Consider the following 18,605-nt stretch of genomic DNA (forward strand, 5'->3'; position numbering starts at 1 on the left):
AAAATTTAAAAATTTAAAAAGCCATCCAGGAAGGTTTGAAAAGATGTTAAATACAGTTACGATTATAGTTGTAATTAAGCCAGACCTGCTACTCGAAACAGGTGGGTCTTGAGTTTCTTGCGGAAGGAGCGGAGATCAGAGGTGGTTCTAATATCGGGGGGGAGGTCGTTCCAGAGGGTTGGGCCCATCACAGAGTTGCCCAATCACAGGTTGGGCCCATCACAGTGATGTCAAGCTAATTGGCCTGTAGTTTTCTGGATCCATTTTTCTCTGCTTTTTAAAAAAATGAGAATCATCAGCTCTTTTCCAGTCCACCAGTAGTTCCTTGGTGCATGAAGATCTTTGAAAGATATGGTTCAATGATTCTTAGACCACATCTGCCGACTCCTTCACAACTCTGGGATGTAATCAATCTGGTCCTTGTGGTTAGAACTCTTCTAGAATGGACAGGTGTTCTCTTTCCATTTTCTTGCCCATTTTAATTTGTATTCCTAGTCTGCCTTTTACAGTTCTGCTTTTGGTAGGTTTGGCCATTTTTTCTTTTTACCTGAAGATAGATGCAAATAATGAATTAAGTAGCTCTGTTGTGTCTCTACTGCCCATACCTTCTTTGCCATCATCTCCCATTAGTGGACTGACGGTTTCCTTGACTTTTTTTCTTGTTTTATACATGTTATAAAATTATTTTTGACATTTGTTGCAAATCTTAGTTCATTCTCACCATGATCTTGATTTCATCTTTGCCGATTCGGCCTATATATGCTCCTATTCTGCCTTGTGTCCCTCTTTCCATTTTTTATACTGATCCTTTTTCTCTTTCAGTTTATCAGAGAGATCTTTATGAAACCATGCTGGTTTCTTCTTGGATATCTTGTCTAATGATGTGTATGTTTTATGCTATATTTCAAGTTCAATTTTTTATGCTTAGCTCTTTAAGAAGGTTAGGAAACAGTTAACTTTTTCAATGACGCCATCTGGGGCAGAAGGTAGTTTTAAGATGGCTGCCGCTGAATAAAGTCAAGCCTCTAGTCCAAGCTCCTTGCTGTCTGCCTTTGTTTTATGCCAAATCATCACATCGTACCAGGAGTGGGGTGAGAAGAGTCATGGCAGCAAACAGCAACACAAGGAACATCCCTTCCCTGGATTTGGAGTCAGGGAACATATCTGAAAACTGGTCAAGGTGGAGGGAGCTGATAGAGCTTGTGTTTGCAGGACCTGATGCAGACAAATGGACTAATCAGCAGAAAGCAGCACACTTTGTAATATGTGTGGGACAGAAAGGACGCGATGTGTGCAGAGCCTGGCAAGCAGGTGTGGAGATCACTGCAGAGGACAAAAAGAAAACAGTGGTACTGTTTGCAAAGTTTGAAGCATACTGCAACCCGAGAAAAAACTCGCACAGTGCAGAGAAAACTGTTTTATGAGAGAAACCAGTGTGGAGGTGAATCTGTGGATTCATGGGTGACCCAGCTGCGCTTGCTTGCCAAAGACTGTGCTTTTTATGATGCTGGAGATATGATTAAAGACCGTATTCTGATGGGCAGTAAGTTTAAGGAAGTTCCGGAAAAACTGCTGCAGGAAGTTTTAAATCTTGAGAAAGCAGTAAGAATTGCCAGAGCATATGAAATATCAAGAGAAGACATGCAGATACTGGAAGGAACACAGCACCAGATTAATGCTATAGAAACTCAAAGTAGCAGATATGGTCAAGAAAGGGCACACAAAGGAACAAAAGACACCTATGGCACTGGAACAAGTAACAGAGAAGCAGCTTGAGAATATTGTGGAAATATGCACCTCAAAAACAGTGTCTGTCCTGCAAGGGGGCAAATATGCAACAAATGAAAGAAAAGAGGACACTTTGCCAGGGTGTGTAAATTGTCTTCGCAAACCGGAAGGCCACAGACACGGGCTATACATGCCTTAGAGGACAATGATGACAATGCAGGGTCAAACTCGGACTCCTCCTCGATATATCTTGTCTGCAGATGAAGCCAATGTAACATTACAGATAGGGGCCAACAAAATTCCAGTCACATTCAAAATAGATACTGGAGCACAAGTAAATTGTGTGCCAAGCCACATATATCTGAACACCTCAGGAATGAATCCCCATTAGAGACTCTGGACCTACCGAAATTAATGGGATATGGTGGTGAAAAGCTGAAAGTAAAGGGTTGCTGTCATGTAAAATGTGCCTACAAAGGATTGGAAAGGCTTTTATAATTGTTTGTGATAGAAACGCAAGCCCCAGCTGTGCTAGGTCTCAAAACAAGTAAAGAGATTGGACTTGTGAAGATCATAATGACTGTGCATGGTGGGCATAGAGGTCTGATGGAAGCTGACGTTAAACTTGAGTACTGTGATCCATTCAAGGGCCTGGGGTGTCTCCCAGGCATAAGCCACATACGTATAAAAGAGGGTGCACAGCCTGTCATCCATGCCCCAAGGAAAATACCTCTAACTCTTGTGGATAAAGTTAGACCGGAACTCACTAGGATGGAGAAGTTGGGAGTAGTAAAGAAAGTCACTGAACCATCGGAATGGGTCAGTTCTATGGTTGTGGTGGAGAAGAAGAACACAGGTGCAATTCGCATATGCATTGACCCACGTGATTTGAACAAAGTAATAATGAGAGAACACTACAAACTCCCCACCATGGAGGACATAGCACACAAGCTAGTAGGAGCAACAGTGTTCAGTGTATTAGATGCCCAGTCTGGTTACTGGCAATTGCGTCTTGATGAAGCCAGCAATTACCTCACTACTTTCAACTCCCCTGTGGGTCGATGGCGCTTCACAAGGTTACCTTTCAGCATAGCATCGGCACAGGAGATATTTCAAAAGAAATCACACAAACTGATTGCTGGTCTACAGAGTGTTAAAGTAATAGTTGATGATTTGTTGGTCTATGGAAAGAATCAAGTAGAGCACAACAGAAACCTTACTGCTTTGCTCAATCGATGTCGTGAGAGAAATCTTAAACTCAATCCAAGAAAAATGCAAATTGGGGTAGGAGAAGTGACATATTTTGGACACTTACTAACCAAAGAGGGCTTGAAGCCTGATCCAAAGAACATCACAGCAGTTCTTAACATGAAGGCCCCAGCCTTCAGAAAGGAACTGGAGACACCATTGGGCATTTTCAACTATCTATCTAAATTCTCTTAAGGGCCTCGCTCAACAGACAGCACCGTTATGTGCATTGCTGCAGAAGTATGCCATTTGGTGTTGGCATGCAAACATGGAAAGGACTTTTGACAAAGTGAAGAAACTGATCACTAAACATCCAGGGCCAATACTGAAATACTTTAATGCAAATGCTGGCACCCTGCTTCAAGTGAATGCATCCCAGGTTGGGCTGGCGGTCTAGAAATCTAATTAAATAAATAAATAATAATAACAAGGACATCCTGTGGCATATGCTTCACGTGCACTGACCACGACACAAGCTAATTATGCTCAAATTGAGGAAGAGATGCTGGCCATTGTGAATGGATGTGAGAAATTTCACCAGTACATATATGGTCGCCCAGTAGTTGTAGAAACTGACCACAAGCCGTTGGAGTACATACTAGAAAAAAACGCTAGCTTCTACATCTCCATGCTTGCAGCGAATGGTTATGAAATTACAGCAGTATGATCTCACAGTGAAGTATAAGCCTGGGAAGGAAATTCCAATGGCAGATTGCCTGTCAAGAGTGTTTCCAGAAGGACATGAAGCCAGGGATGAACCTGAGTCGGAAGAGCAGGTACATACAGTACTAGTGAGCATGCCAATATTAGATGTACGCAGAGCACGGGAGGTGGTCTACTGGCCTCATCTGGACTCTGATATTGAAACACTTGTAAAAAAAGTGTGACACCTGCCAGACATTTCAAAAAAACAATGCAAAAGAACCTCTTTCACAATGGAATGCTCCTTCATGGGCGTGGCAGAGATTGGCTACAGACATTTTTCATTGTGGAGACATCCACTACCTGATAGTAGACTACTACAGCAAATACTTTGAACTAATGCAGCTGGGAAGTCTAAAAGTGTCAACAGTCATATGGGCTTTCAAGAAAGCCTCTAGTTCAAGCTTGTTGCTGTCTGCCTTTATTTTATGCCAAATCATCATATCTTGTTTTCCCTTTTTAGTGATATTGTGTTGGACTGGGCTTCTATGATCATACTTGTCTGCTGGATACCCGTGCTTAACTACGGAACTGGAAGAGCAATAGGTAGCATTCTTCACCATCACGCTCCATTATCCTGTAGCTGTAAAAGGTAGCAGCAGACAGGGTCTTCTTGAGAGGAACTTTGGTGTTTGGTTCCACAGTGGAGGAAGGGGTTCCTGTTCCATCTACCTCCAGACAGGGGATTCCTCCCTCCCTTCCAGGGGAAAGAGAGGAATTCGATTTTTCCCCTAATCCATCCAGGGCCTCCATGGGTTCCCCAGGCCATTCCCTGGCAGCAGATTCCCTTGATGAGGCAGACTCCCTGGCAGAGGAGGGGTCCTTCATCTATTCAATAACTGGGCCAGATACCCTTCAGGCCCACGACCTCCCCTTGCCCAAAAGCATGCAGGAGGTGGTGGCAGAGGCCATCTCTCGGGGTATCACTGATGGGATGATGCAGCTGGCATCTAAGCTTCCCTTTGCATCTGTAAATCCCAGTAAGGGGAAACCAGCTAGGGCACAAGGTCCCCCAGCTAGGGAGGCCTCACCTGATCCCTCGGGCATCAGCGAAGTTTCTGACTCAGAGGAGGTGGAGCGTGATGCTCCAGACCTCTCTGAGGATGAAAATTCCACTCCAGAGCCTCCCCCCTCTCTGGGACTTTTTAACTCTTCCATGTTTAGGGCTATTCTGACTAAGGCCCGGGCTGCAGGACCCCAGATGGGCCTTCCAGCCCCCAAGCCCAAACCTACCTCGGATCAGGCTTCCATGGAGACCATCGGTCCCCAGGACCCAGGGGCAGGGCTTTTCAACGAAGTTTCCCCCCCCCCCCCCTTAGACTTGGTTCCAGCCCCTCAGTTGTTCCTAGACATTATCCAATGCCAATGGACCCAGCCTGGTTCCTTGGCAAATCCCAGCGGGAACGACAAGAGGCTATTTACCATGGAAGAACCTCTGGAGGAGCTTCTAAAGCTCCCCCAGGTCGATGACCCCATCATGTCCCTTACCTCCAATTCGGCTCTACCTGCTGAACTACTGGAGGGGCTCAAGGCAGAGGACAAAAGGGCTGAATCGTCTTCTATCAAGACGCATATGGCCACTGCCTGGGCCATGAGAGCATCTTCTGCCTCTTCCTACTTCGGGAGGGCAGCTCTCTTCTGGCTTCGCAAACTATTGGCCGGCCTACCGGCTGGGGACACTAAAATGAGGCAGAACGTAAATAAAATCATAGCAGCCATAGAATACTCTGCTGATGCTTCACTTAGCGCCACTAAGTTTTCCTCCAGGGCATTAGCCGCCAATGTGACCTCACGTCGCTTACTGTGGCTCCGCCACTGGCAGGCAGATGTCAAGGCAAAGTGGAAGCTGGCTTCCGCTCCCTTTAAGGGTGGGAAACTTTTTGGGGAGGCCTTGGATTCCTTTCTGATTGAATCCAAGGATAAACGCAAGATACTCCCAGCCATGACCAAGAAACCTGAACGCAAGGGCCAGTCCTTTCGGAAGGGTTCCTTTCGGGGCTCCGAGCCTTCCACCTCCTCAGGTGGTCCAGGCCGTCCCTTTCCCCAGTCACAGGAACGTCCCCAGGACAGGTCTTTCTACAGGGATAGAAATAGACAATAGGGCTTCCGTAAACCTTCCCGAGGGGGGTTCTCCAACCGCCCCTTCAGGAAATCCAAGTGACAGTCACAGGGACCCTCCCATAGGCGGCCGTCTCCAACTCTATGCCGCCCAGTGGGAGGAGACCACGACGGACGTGTGGATCCTCAACACGATCTGTCACGGCCTGACCCTGGACTTCCTTTCCCTCCCCCCAAGATCCCGGGTTCGCTGCCCCACTCCCAGGTCACCTCACAAGCTCCAACTAATGAGGGCGGAGATAGACCACCTTTTAGAGATAGCGGCCATAGAAAGGGTACCCGAGGGTCAGGAGATCACAGGCTTCTATTCCATCCTGTTCCTAGTCCCCAAGCCATCGGGAGGGGTGCGGGCAATCTTGGACCTCAAGCGACTCAACAGGCATCTAGAATACAAGCGTTTCAAGATGCAGTCCCTGCAGACCATCCTGGGTTGCATCAGGCAGAGAGACCTCTTGACTTCGATAGACCTGAAGGAGGCGTACCTGCACGTTCCGATTCACCCGGCGCATCGCAGGTTCCTGAGGTTCCAGTTTGCCAACCAGCATTTCCAGTACAGAGCCCTTCCCTTCGGACTCTCGTCAGCCCCACGCACCTTCACCAAGCTGCTGGCCGCCATCGCAGCTCACCTACGCCCAATTCCAGTGAGGCTGGAGTGCTACCTGGACGACATCTTGATCCACTCGTCATCCAGGGATCAGGCGCAACAAGACCTCAACACCACCATTCAGGTCTTGCAACAGCACGGCTTCTCGGTCAACCTGGCCAAGAGCCATCTCAACCCGACCCACAGGATCCAGCATCTCGGCACCATCATCGACTCGGAGTCCTGCAAGGTCTTCCTCACACAAGAGAGAGTGGACAGCATCAGGTCCCTCATGCGGAGGATCCGGTCCACCAGGTCAGCAACGGTAGTTTCCCTCTTGCAACTGCTAGGGAAGCTGGTGTCCTGCATTTCGGTGGTCCCGTGGGCACGCCTCCACGCGAGGGATCTCCAGTGGTTCCTGCTGCCCCTCCAGAGACGCATGGCCAGCAACTCCAAGAGGGTGATACATCTCCCTCCCAAGGTAATCCGTTCCCTCCGATGGTGGCAGTCGGACGCTCTCCAAAAGGGTTCCTACTTCAAGGAGCTGGAGCGCCTGGTCATCACGACAGATGCCAGCCTCTTCGGGTGGGGGGCACACCTTCAGAACCAGGTGATCCAGGGCAGATGGTCTCTAGCGGAGCTCGCCGACAACATAAACTGGCTAGAGCTCCGGGCTGCCAGACTGGCCCTGAAGCATTTCCTCCAGCTGATCAGGGACAAGGATGTGCTGATCCTGACCGACAACATCGCCACGAAAGCGTACATCAATCATCAGGGCGGCACACGATCCCTTGCTCTGATGACGGAGGCGGAATCCCTGGGTCGGTGGGCGGAACGACACCTCAGGTCTCTGCGGGCAGACCACATCTCGGGAGAGGACAATGCGACGGCAGACTGGCTCAGCAGATCCACCATCCAGAACGCGGAGTGGCGCCTTCACCCAGATCTGTTTCATCAGTTGTCTCTGCGTTTCGGTCTTCCAGTTGTCGACCTCTTCGCGTCTCCAGCCAACGCCCAGCTACCCAGGTACTTCACGAGGTTCCGGTGCCCAGGGGCGGAAGGCACGGACGCTCTTCGTTCTCCCTGGCCTCCGGGTCTGCTGTACGCCTTCCCGCTCCTGCCGCTAATCCCACAGGTCATCGGGAAGATCCTGACAGAGGGAGCGGGGGTACTGCTGGTAGCTCCTCACTGGCCGAGGAGATCCTGGTTCGCCGACCTGGTCAGTCTCTCAGTGTCTCGTCCCTGGCGCATTCCTCAGGACCGCATCTCCCTCAGCCAAGGGGCCATCCATCACCCGGAACCCCAGTGGCTGAAACTTGCCATGTGGCACTTGAAGGGGAGATCCTGAGGCTCAGCGCATACTCGGAGAAGGTGATCCGCACCATCCAGGCATCCAAACGTCCATCAATGATTAGAATCTATGAAGCTACCTGGTCGGCCTTCTCTCGCTGGTGCCTTCTCTCGCTGGTGCCAATTCTGCCACCGTTCCCCAAGTGCTGGACTTTTTGCAGGACGGCCTTGACAGGGGTCTGGCACCAAACACTCTCAAACGCCAGACTGCCGCCTTGGCCTCCATCCTGTCTACTGAGTCGCACCTGTCCCTCAGCAAACACCCGCAGGTGCGCAATTTCCTCAAAGGAGCCACCAATCTGGCTCCTCCTACCATCCACAGGTATCCCACCTGGGACTTGTCCGTGGTGCTACGTTCTCTGTCCGGGCCACCATTTGAACCCCTTCGGACAGTTGGACTACGCCACCTGACCCTCAAGACGACGTTCCTCATTGCCATCACTTCGGCACGCCGGATCTCTGAACTGGCGGCCTTGTCAGTCAGAGAGGACCTTTGCGTCATCCACTCCGACAGAGTGATATTACGTCTGGACCCGGCATTCGTACCAAAGATCAACAGCGTTTTCCACCGCTCGCAGGAAGTGATCCTCCCGGACTTCTGTCCGCATCCCAAGCACTCCAAGGAACGTGAGTGGCATAAGCTGGACGTCCGCCGTGCCCTGCGGATCTACATGAAAAGAACAGCTCCTTTCCGCAAGTCGGAGGCCCTCTTTGTGTCATTTCAACCTGCCACCATGGGCAAGAAGGTCACCTCCGCTACAGTAGGGCGCTGGATAAGGGCGTGCATCCAGCTGGCCTACGAACATCAGGGCAGGCCGGCGCCTCCTCATATCACCGCACACTCAACAAGAAGTGCTGCCACATCGGCTGCATGGGCCACCCAAGCATCCATCGAGGACATCTGCCGGGCTGCTACGTGGTCAGGCCCGTCACCGTTTGTCAAGCACTATAGTCTGGACACTTTTGCCTCGGCTGAGGCAGCCTTCGGGAGAAGAATTCTGCAGAGGGTTGTGGCTAGCCCCGTGCCCGTGAACAGTTCTTCCCTCCCTGGGGGATCATAGTTTTGGCATGTCCCGTGCTTGGACACTCCAAGCAGCACCTAGGAGAATGACCGTTGTCTTACCTGAATGGTCTTTCTCTAGGCGCTGCGGGAGTGTCCAACCCCACCCTATCAGGGGTCGCGGGGTAGTTTCTTCATTGGACTGGACTATTGCATTGACAGTTCCTTTGGACACTCCTTCGTTTTTAAAACTGAGCCTCTGAGGGGAGCAAGAGGCGGAGCTACAAGAATTCGAACTCAGTCCTTGGGCAGCAAGCTGATGTTAACCCGTGCTTGGACACTCCAAGCAGCGCCTAGGAGAATGACCGTTGTCTTACCTGAATGGTCTTTCTCTAGGTGCTGCGGGAGTGTCCAACCCCACCCTATCAGGGGTCGCGGGGTAGTTTCTTCATTGGATTGGACTATTGCATTGACAGTTCCTTTGGACACTCCTTCATTTTTAAAACTGAGCCTCTGAGGGGAGCAAGAGGCGGAGCTACAAGAATTCGAACTCAGTCCTTGGGCAGCAAGCTGATGTTAACGGGTTAGGACTGGGAAGTACGCTCTATGGTTGTACAATCTGCAGCCCACAACCATAGAGCGTACTTCCAGAGCGGCATCCATCCTCCGTGCTTTGAAAAAAAAAAAACCAAACGGCGGACGACGCCAGCAGCGCAGATGCCCTTCGCGCGAGCGGGGAGAGGAAAAGCCGCTGCGTAACTCCCCTCCAGCCATGCAGAGCCCCATTCACTCACCTAGGGGCATTCCGAAGGCACCGAGCCGCGGGAGGCGGAGGGCGGCGAACAGGCGCTCGCGTTGCTTGGTGCCTTCCGGGTAATGCTAGGTCGGTCAGCGGCACTATACACGGCTGGAAAGGGGGGTTGCCGGGCGGCTGCTCATAAGCTTGGTCACCTCATGGCTGCTGCGTTGTTGCTGCGACAGCGCAACACAGCCATTCGACCCTGAGGCTGTGCCCGGCTCTTCGGGAACCCAGTCACAAGGGAGCAGCCGCCCGGCAACCCAAAAATAATAAGCCCTCCCCTTTAATAAGCCCAAGGCCATATTTTGTGGGTCAAAAAAATATAAGCCCCTGGCGTATTTTCGGGGAAACACGGTATTGGCATGTTTTTTTCATTGTAATATATACTTTTTTTCTTTTTTCACATCATTTCTAACCATTTTTATAAACAACTAGTTGATAACCCGGCATAGCCCATGTTATGTATTTATCCCAATCCTGTATTAGAGAGAGCCCCCGTGTGGAATACGGCAACTAAACTGTGCTGTACAGTAGAAGCCATATTAAGGCACAACAGGCTGTATCTTAACAGAACTTGAATCCAAAATGCACACATTGTCAAAAGTACTGTGACATAACACTATAGGTATAAATCAGTCCTTTTCACTTTAGCTCCCAGAGGTTCTCACACAGACACAAATGGGGGACGGGGGGACGGGGATGCATGCACGTGCACACACACACACAGGCACACACACACACACGAAGGGTGTTAGAGGTGTCTTAGCCTCACATACACAGCCATTTATATACATATATGAGAGAGATTAAATTTACTCTTTTCTTTGAATCTTACAGACAAAATGGCAATAAGAGCACTCAGGACAACTGTAAATAACAAGCAACGTTGAAAAGAGGAGAAAATCAAGCCAGAAATCAAAATATTTTCCATTTCCTGCAGAAAACCATACAATTCTGATACTCCATCAGCGGCTGTTATACAAAAAGAGAAAATCAAGAAAGAATGAGCAGATTATGCAAATCTAAAGGATACTTTATATGAAAAAGTGAAATGAGATTATTTTTCATTCAGCAAAAGAGGGAAATAACTGGAAGTCTGTTGGGAGGAAAATGTCAATATAAGCCACATAGAACAGACAGGAATGCAGGCCTCTATCTGTGAGGAAGAAGACGGCTTCAATGAAAGCACCACTAACCAAGGCATTGTCCATATTTTTGACCACCTCAAGAATATCAGCTGTGGAAAAACTCCATAGATTTGCCTATTGTGGAAAAAATGCAGATGGCAAATCACAGCTGATTATGCACAAGAGGAGCCAGAAAGGAGAAAAACCATACAAATCCGCGAATGTTGCAAAACTTGGTCACAACAGCTCCCTTGTGGTTCATGGAAGCACTTCCACAAAAGAGGGAAACCACAAAAGCTCCCAATTCAGTAAATGCTTTAGTGAGCATGGCAACATGGTGCTACATCAGATAACTCACAGGAGGGGGAAAATGTATGACTGTGCAGATTGTGTGAAAACTTCAATAGAAATTTCCATCTCATGAGACACCAGAAAACTCACACAGAAGAAATATCCTTTGAATGTACTGATTATGCAAAAGTCACAATTCCAGCCTGGTAATACACCAGAGGAATCATAACGGAGAAAAACCAATTCAGTGTCCTCACTGGGAGAAGTTCCAGTCATAATTCCTGCCTAGTAATACATCAGAGGATTCACTCCATGGAGAAACCTTATATGTGTAGAGATTGTGGGGAACGTTTCATTAGACATTCCCACCTCCTGAGACACAACATCACACACAGAGGAGAGAAACACTTTGAATGTCCTGATTGTGGGAAAAGCTTTACTGATAATTACAGCCTGGTGACACACCAGAGGATTCACACAGGAGAAAGGCCCTTTGAATGTCCTATCTGTGGGAAAGGTTTCAGTCAGAATACCAATCTGGTGACTCATCAGAGGACTCACACAGAAGAGAAACCCTTTGAATGTACTGGTTGTGGGAAAGGTTTCAGTCACAATTCCAGGTTGGTTAGACACCAGAGGATTCACACAGGAGAAAGGCCCTTTGAATGTCCTATCTGTGGGAAAAGTTTCAGTCAAAATTCCCATCTGCTGATTCATCAGAGGACTCACACAGGAGAGAAACCATTTGAATGTCCTTATTGTGGTAAATGTTTCAGTGATAATTCCAACTTGGTTAGACACCAGAGGACTCACACAGGAGAGAAACCCTTTGAATGTCTCTATTGTGGGGAAAGTTTTAGTCAAAATTCCTGCCTACTGATGCACCAGAAGACTCACACAGGAGAGAAACCTATTGAATGTCCTTATTGTGGGAAAGGTTTCAGTAAGAAATCCAGATTGGTTAGACACCAGATGATTCACACAGGAGAAAGGCCCTTTAAATGTCCTGATTGTGGGAAAGGTTTCATTGAGAATTCAAGCCTGGTGATTCATCAGAGGACTCACACAGGAGAGAAACCCTTTGAATGTCCTATCTGTGGGAAAAGCTTTCGTAATAATTCCAGCCAGATGACACACCAGAGGACTCACACAGGAGAGAAACCCTTTGAATGTCCTATCTGTGGGAAAAGCTACTGTAATAATTCTAGCCTGGTGACACACCAGAGGACTCACACAGGAGAGAAGCCTTTTGAATGTCCTATCTGTGGGAAAAGCTTCTGTAATAATTCTAGCCTGGTGACACACCAGAGGACTCACACAGGAGAGAAGCCTTTTGAATGTCCTATCTGTGGGAAAAGCTTTAGTAATAATTCTAGCCTGGTGACACACCAGAGGACTCACACAGGAGAGAAGCCTTTTGAATGTTCTATCTGTGGGAAAAGCTTCTGTAATAATTCTAGCCTGGTGACACACCAGAGGACTCACACATGAGACAAGCCATTTTAATGTCCTATCTGTGGGAAAAGCTTAGGTGATAATTCCAATGTGGTGATACACCAGAGGACTCACACCAGAGGACTCTTTCTCTTATCTCCATACAACAGCTTCCAGAACCAAAATCCACTATCCTCCCCATCCATGCCTTATTAAATCTGCATTAAAAATGGCATTGCAGGGTTTCTTTCTAAAAAGATTAGCCTGGTGATCAGTTAGCCATGTGGTTTGATCTGCTAATCTATTTTTGCCTCTTTTTTAAACATTTTTTTTGGAGGGGGGAATATTTCTTCTACTATATGTAGGCAGTCATGCCATCTTTCTTAGGCTCCATTTTCTAGGCCCTGCTGCATATGTTTCTCTGTGTGACCTAATGGATACTTCAGTGCAAGCAAATTTACAGAATTTACACCTGGCATTTAGCAAATATAAAATTTCCTCCTCCAAGAATGAAGCTTGGTGGTTGATGCTCTTGGATGCAGCCGCATGGAACCCCCCGAAAATGCGATGTGCGGAGCGGGTGGGTAGAACTACATTTGGAGTATAAGACGCATCCAGATTTTCACCCTCTTTTTGGAGTTAAAAAGTTGCGTCTTATACTCCAAAATATACGGTAGATGATTTTAGAGAATGCTTGAATTTCATTTGGGATCTTCCATTGAAAGTGTAGATAAGAAATTGATTGTTTGAATTTTGGTCTGATTCATTTTGCAGAAGCTTCTGGCTATTTCCTTTTGCAGAAGTAGTGGAATTCCTCAAAAAGGAATTTTCAGTGGAGCTTTTATATGTTTATTATGGAATTCCCACATGTGGAGTTTCATTCTTCTACCTTGGTTTCGCCCAGATTTTGAGCCGCAGAATTCTTTTGAGCCCCAGCATAAATTTAATCCTTAAATTTAATTAAATGAATATTGAGGAATATGATTTGGTATATGGTTGGCACACTTATTTAATATATGATAAGGTGGATAAAAATTTTAAAAGCCATATATTAAGGAATGCCCTATTGTGTGTCTGGAAAAAAATACCAATATAGGTTAAATGATAAGATACCTATGTGGGTAGTACCCAGACACGCGATAGAGAATATAAGTATAGAGAGAGGTGTACTACAGTTAAAGCCTTTGAACGTATTAAGAGAGGAAAGGGTAATTCAAACCTGGTTCCAGTATGGACAGTTACAAGCTAGATGGAAAAAAGATCAGACAATTGGTATCACGCAAAATGAGGATAGTTTGGTAAAACAAATTAGGGACCAGAGTCAAATGCACATAAAAAGGTTGTATAATATACTGATAGAAATAGATTCTGAAACAGAGTTAGTTGAAGACTGTATGATAAAATGGGCACAAAATTTGGAAGAGCCAATAATGATGGAAACATGGGAAAAGATTTGGGTAAGAAATGTAAAATTTACGCAAGCTCAGAATTTGAGAGATAATTTTTATAAGATGTATAGATGGCATTTAGATCCCCAAAAATTATCTTGTATGTATCCGAATTTACAACCTAAATGTTGGAGATGCGATTGTGCTGATGCTACGTATTACCATATATGGTGGACTTGCAAAAAAGTCAAAGCATTTTGGATAAAAATATGGTGGGTTATTCAAAATATACTTTTAAAAAAAGGATAAAGTTCACCCCCCAGTTGTTTTTGTTAGGTATAATTACAGACTGTACAGTTATAGAGACTAATTTGATTTTGAATTTAATGACAGCAGCAAGATTGTTGGTGGCGCAGTACTGGAAGAGGGAAGAATTGCCTACTATTCAAGAATGGACGCTAAAAGTAGTAAATCTAGCAGAGATAGCCAAAATTACAGCATATTTGAAGGACCATTCGGATGAGAAATATAAGTTTGAATGGAGAAGATGGATTGACTATATTCAAAATAAATATCAGACTAAAAAATTTCAATTAGCTTATGAGTGAAGGCACAAAGAATGTTACAATTTACCTAAAGTTAGCTTAACAAAAGGGGAATTAAAGCACAAGAGGAGGTAGGATGTTAAAATCAGTTAGCTTATGTTAGCGTATGATTGTTAAATGTTTATACCCTTTATTTTGCTCTGGGAGGTTGGGGGGACGGAGGGTCGGAGGGTGGGAAGGGGAAGGGGTAATATTTGTAAAATTTGTTAAAACCTTTAATTAAAAAAAAAGAACAGTCTAAAAAATAAATAAATAAATTTAATCCTCAAAATGGGCCTTGAATTACCGTTGCAATGGCTATTAAGTGAAATAGCTTTCCTTTACTACCCGAATCCTAATTCTCTCCCTGAGGCAGTCAAAGACACTATACTGCTAGATCGGTGAGCGTTGCTCTGCCTGGCCAGAGGGGGGGTTGTCCAAGGGGTTTATTTTCAGGGGTGGTCTTATATTTTTGCCCACGTGAAAAATGTGGCAAGGCGTTAGTTTCGGCCTCAGCCTCCAGCACACGTGGTCCCATTCCCCGCCTTCCTGATGACGTCACCAGCCTCACCAGCCATAAACCTCACCGCACATCACTGGTTTTCAGATATATTCCCTGATTCCAAATCCGGGGAAGGAGTGTTCTTTGTGTTGCTGTTTGCTGCCATGACTCTTCTCACCCCCCTCCTGGTACCATGTGATGACCTTGGCATAAAGTAAAGGCAGACAGCAAGGAGCTTGAACTAGGGCTCGTCTTTATTCAGCGGCAGCCATCTGTAAACTTGCTTCTGCCCTAGATGACATCATTAAAAAAGGTTAACTGTTTCCTAGCCTTCTTAAAGAGCTAAGCACAGCAATTGCACTAAAAATATAACATAAAGCATACACATCATTACACATGGGAGTCTGACAACCAATCAGAATACAGGCTCAAGATCAAAGGCCAGAGAGGGCATAAAGCCAGGGTCTTTCAGCATCTCAGCCCTTCCTTCCCTTCTTCTCCACCAACATTGAAGCATGTGATCACCTTTTCTGTTCAGGACTCAAGCCATGCGGTCCTGTCCACCATTAAAACCATCTTTCCAAGCAGCCTCCATGTCTCCAGTGTCTTTTTCCCCACTTGGAGCCGAACCCAAAAAGACATTTCTTTCAACAGGGGTTTTCAATTTGAGCTTGAATTCTGATGGGTTGTTAGACTCTCATGGAGCGATGCAGGGGCAAATCTGTAGGCTGTCCTGAGTTACAAACCTGGTCGACTTTCTGGGTGATGTAATCTTTCCAGGTGCCATGTGGTGAGATGGGTAGAGGGCTAATCCTATCATGTCCTGAGGGCCATGTCTTAATCCCATCACTCTGGAGCTGAAGGGGGGGCAGGGAGCTGTTTGTCATTAAAAACATGTTTCTCCTTTACTCGTCCAGGGAAATATAATATTCGGCCTTTTTAATATTTCCCAGAAAATTTCATTCTTCTAGAAAGGGGGTGGGTTCTAACTTCCTATAACTGTAAATTGCAGCATTCTACCCAGGAAGCGCTTTATATGCCATTTTGAGTTCCTGAATGAAAAACAAATCAATAAAAGTTTGGGGTTATTTTCTTCATGATCCCTCCATACAACAGATCCCAGAACCAAAAGGCACTATCCTCCCCATCCATACCTTATTAAATCTGCATTAAAAAGGGCATGGCAGGGTGTCTTTCTAAAAAGGTTAGTCTGGTGATCAGTTAATCATGGCGTTTGATGAACCATTCTATTTTTACCTTTCTTTTTTTAAAATAATTTTTTGGGTGGGGAAACATTTCTTCTACCATATATAGGCAATCATGCCATCTTTTTAAGGCTCCATTTTCTAGCCCTGCTGCATATGTTTCTATGTGTGACCTAATGGGAGACTTCAGTGCAAACAAATTTACAGAATTTACACCTGGCATTTAGCAGATGTAAAATTTCCTCCTCCAAGAATGAAGCTTGGTGGTTGATGCTCTTGGATGCAGCCCTGGCCAGCAGGAGTGAAGCTCCCCTGGAGTGTCTGGCCTGATGGTACTGAAATCCTGGGAGTCACAGGAAATCAGTCATAAAGTGTTGGGGTATTATAGAGGTTTTGATCTCCACTGAGAATCACTCCTAAGAAAGCTGATTGTGTAATCCTATAAAACCTTCATGAATTTTTGGGGCCTGGTACATAGGTAATCTTCTCAAAGTTAAGTAACATCAGATTTCACTATTTCACTTGGCTAAATTGCAAAGGTTGGTTGCTAGAAGTCATTTAATCAGTGGAAACATGTTGCAAACGACTTAGGTAGAAACTGGAGAAAGATTTTTTTTCTGCCTCCTATCTGGAGATGGTGGTCAAACAGGCGACACCTGTGCCTAGAAAGAGGATACTACCTCTGGTTGAGTTAAAACCATCGAGTACTGAATTGCTAGAAAGGTTGGAAGGCGACGGGAAGAGTAGAAGAAACAAAATCCAGTTGCCTTTTGAAAAAAGCACCTTTGTGAACAGCTGAACTTCCTCTTCCGGATCACTCGTGGGAGGAGAGTGGTGTGCAGAGCAGCTTTTGTGCTCTTCCCGTGGTCGAAGCAGCAGCTGGAAGGTGAGTTGAGGGCAGGTGGGAGGAGAGTCCTGGAAGCAGAGAAGCAACTGGGCTGAAGCATCTCAGCTGCTGCTGCTGCAGGTTCCTTCCCTCCCCGAATTTAAGCCCACTGGTGCTGCAGGCTGTGAAACTGGTGGCTGCAATTTTCCTTCTGGTGGGAAGATTGGAAAAGTCTCTTCCAAGTGAAGGTGGGTTCTTTGGGAATGGCTTCCCTCCAGAGGTTGTGGGTGCTCCCATCACTGGAGGGTTTGTGACAGAGCTGGGAGGGACCTTGCAGGTCTTCTATACAGACGCCCTGATCAAGCAGGAGACCCAATATCATTTCAGACAAATGGCTGTCCTGTCTCTGAGTAAAAGCCACCAGGGATGGAGCTCCCACAACCTCTGAAGGGAAACCCTTCCACTGGTTCACTGTTCTCAGTGTCAGGAAATTTCTCCTTAGTTTGAAGTTGCTTCTCTCCTTGATTAGTTTCCATCCAGTTCCTTGTCCTGCCTTCAGGGGCTTTGGAGAATAGGTTGACACCCCTCCCTCTTTTGTGGCAACTCCTCAAGTATTGGAAGATGGCTATCATGTCTTCCCTAGTCCTTCCTTCCACTGGACTAGATATACCCAATTCCTGGAACCCTTCTTTATATTTTAGCCTCCAGCCCCCTAATCCTCTTTGTTGCTCTTTTTCTGCATTATTTCCAAAGCCTCAACATCTTTTTTTATGATATGGTGACCAAACTGCCTGCAATTATCTAAATGTGGTCTTACTCTTTATAAAGTGGTACTAGTACTTCACATGATCTTGATTCTCTCTCTCTCTGTTAATGCAGCCTAATATTGTATTGGCTTTTGTTTGGCCACTGCAATACACAGCTGGCCCATATCTAAATGATTGTCCACTAGGACTTCAAGGTTCCTCTCATAGTTATTACTTGAGCCAAGTGCTACCTATTCTGTACCAGTACATTTGGTTTTATTTGCATAAGTGTAAAACCCCGTTCATTATCTTTTCCAGGATCTTCAAAGGTAGTGATGTCAGGCTAATTGGCCTGTAGTTTTGTGGATCCATTTTTCTCTGCTTTTTAAAAAAATGAGAATCATCAGCTCTTTTCCAGTCCACTGGTAGTACCTTGGTGCATGAAGATCTTTGAAAGATATGGTTCAATGATTCTTAGATCACATCTGCCGACTCCTTCACAACTCTGGGATGTAATCAATCTGGTCCCGATGATTACAACTTGTCTAGAATGGACAGGTGTTCTCTTATATTTTCTTGCCCATTTTAATTTGTATTCCTAGTCTGCCTTTTACAGTTCTGTTTTTGGTGGGTTTGGCCATTTTTTCTTTTTGCCTGAAGATAGATGCAAATAATGAATTAAGTAGCTCTATTGTGTCTCTACTGCCCATACCTTCTTTGCCATCATCTCCCATTAGTGGACTGACGGTTTCCTTGACTTTTATTCTTGTTTTATACATGGTATAAAATTATTTTTGACATTTGTTGCAAGTCTTAATTCATTCTCTCCATGAGCTTGATTTCATCTTTGCCGATTCGGCCTATATATGCTCCTATTCTGCCTTGTGTCCCTCTTTCCATTTTTTATACTGATCCTTTTTCTCTTTCAGTTTATCAGAGAGATCTTTATGAAACCATGCTGGTTTCTTCTTGGA

At 46.0% G+C, this 18,605-nt stretch overlaps 3 protein-coding genes across 9 annotated transcripts in view; all 3 read left to right on the plus strand.

Annotated features, from left to right (window-relative positions):
• LOC309384268 (uncharacterized protein) overlaps nucleotides 1-18,605 on the plus strand; it is a 160,375-nt gene that overhangs the window by 120,124 nt on the left and 21,646 nt on the right. The window contains exon 2 of one of the 7 annotated variants that reach the window (XM_081937556.1): nucleotides 4,142-4,270. The exons of 4 other annotated variants lie outside the window; for them this stretch is intronic. The gene's annotated coding sequence lies outside the window, so the exon portion shown is untranslated. Of the gene's footprint in view, nucleotides 1-4,141; nucleotides 4,271-10,365; nucleotides 11,710-18,605 lie in introns of those variants that run through there. 2 more of the 7 variants (XM_081937555.1, XM_081937559.1) reach the window with 2 other exon arrangements.
• Nucleotides 1-18,605, plus strand: part of LOC309384248 (uncharacterized protein) — a 149,508-nt gene that overhangs the window by 98,749 nt on the left and 32,154 nt on the right.
• LOC309384282 (uncharacterized protein) overlaps nucleotides 1-18,605 on the plus strand; it is a 43,951-nt gene that overhangs the window by 18,951 nt on the left and 6,395 nt on the right. The window contains exon 1 of one of the 2 annotated variants that reach the window (XM_081937595.1): nucleotides 16,907-16,945. The exons of the other annotated variant lie outside the window; for it this stretch is intronic. The gene's annotated coding sequence lies outside the window, so the exon portion shown is untranslated. Of the gene's footprint in view, nucleotides 1-16,906; nucleotides 16,946-18,605 lie in introns of those variants that run through there. 2 annotated transcript variants of the gene reach the window in all.

This window comes from Natrix helvetica (assembly GCF_964273705.1).
Source record: "Natrix helvetica genome assembly, chromosome: 1".
In the NCBI taxonomy this organism is placed as follows: Eukaryota; Metazoa; Chordata; class Lepidosauria; order Squamata; family Natricidae; genus Natrix; species Natrix helvetica.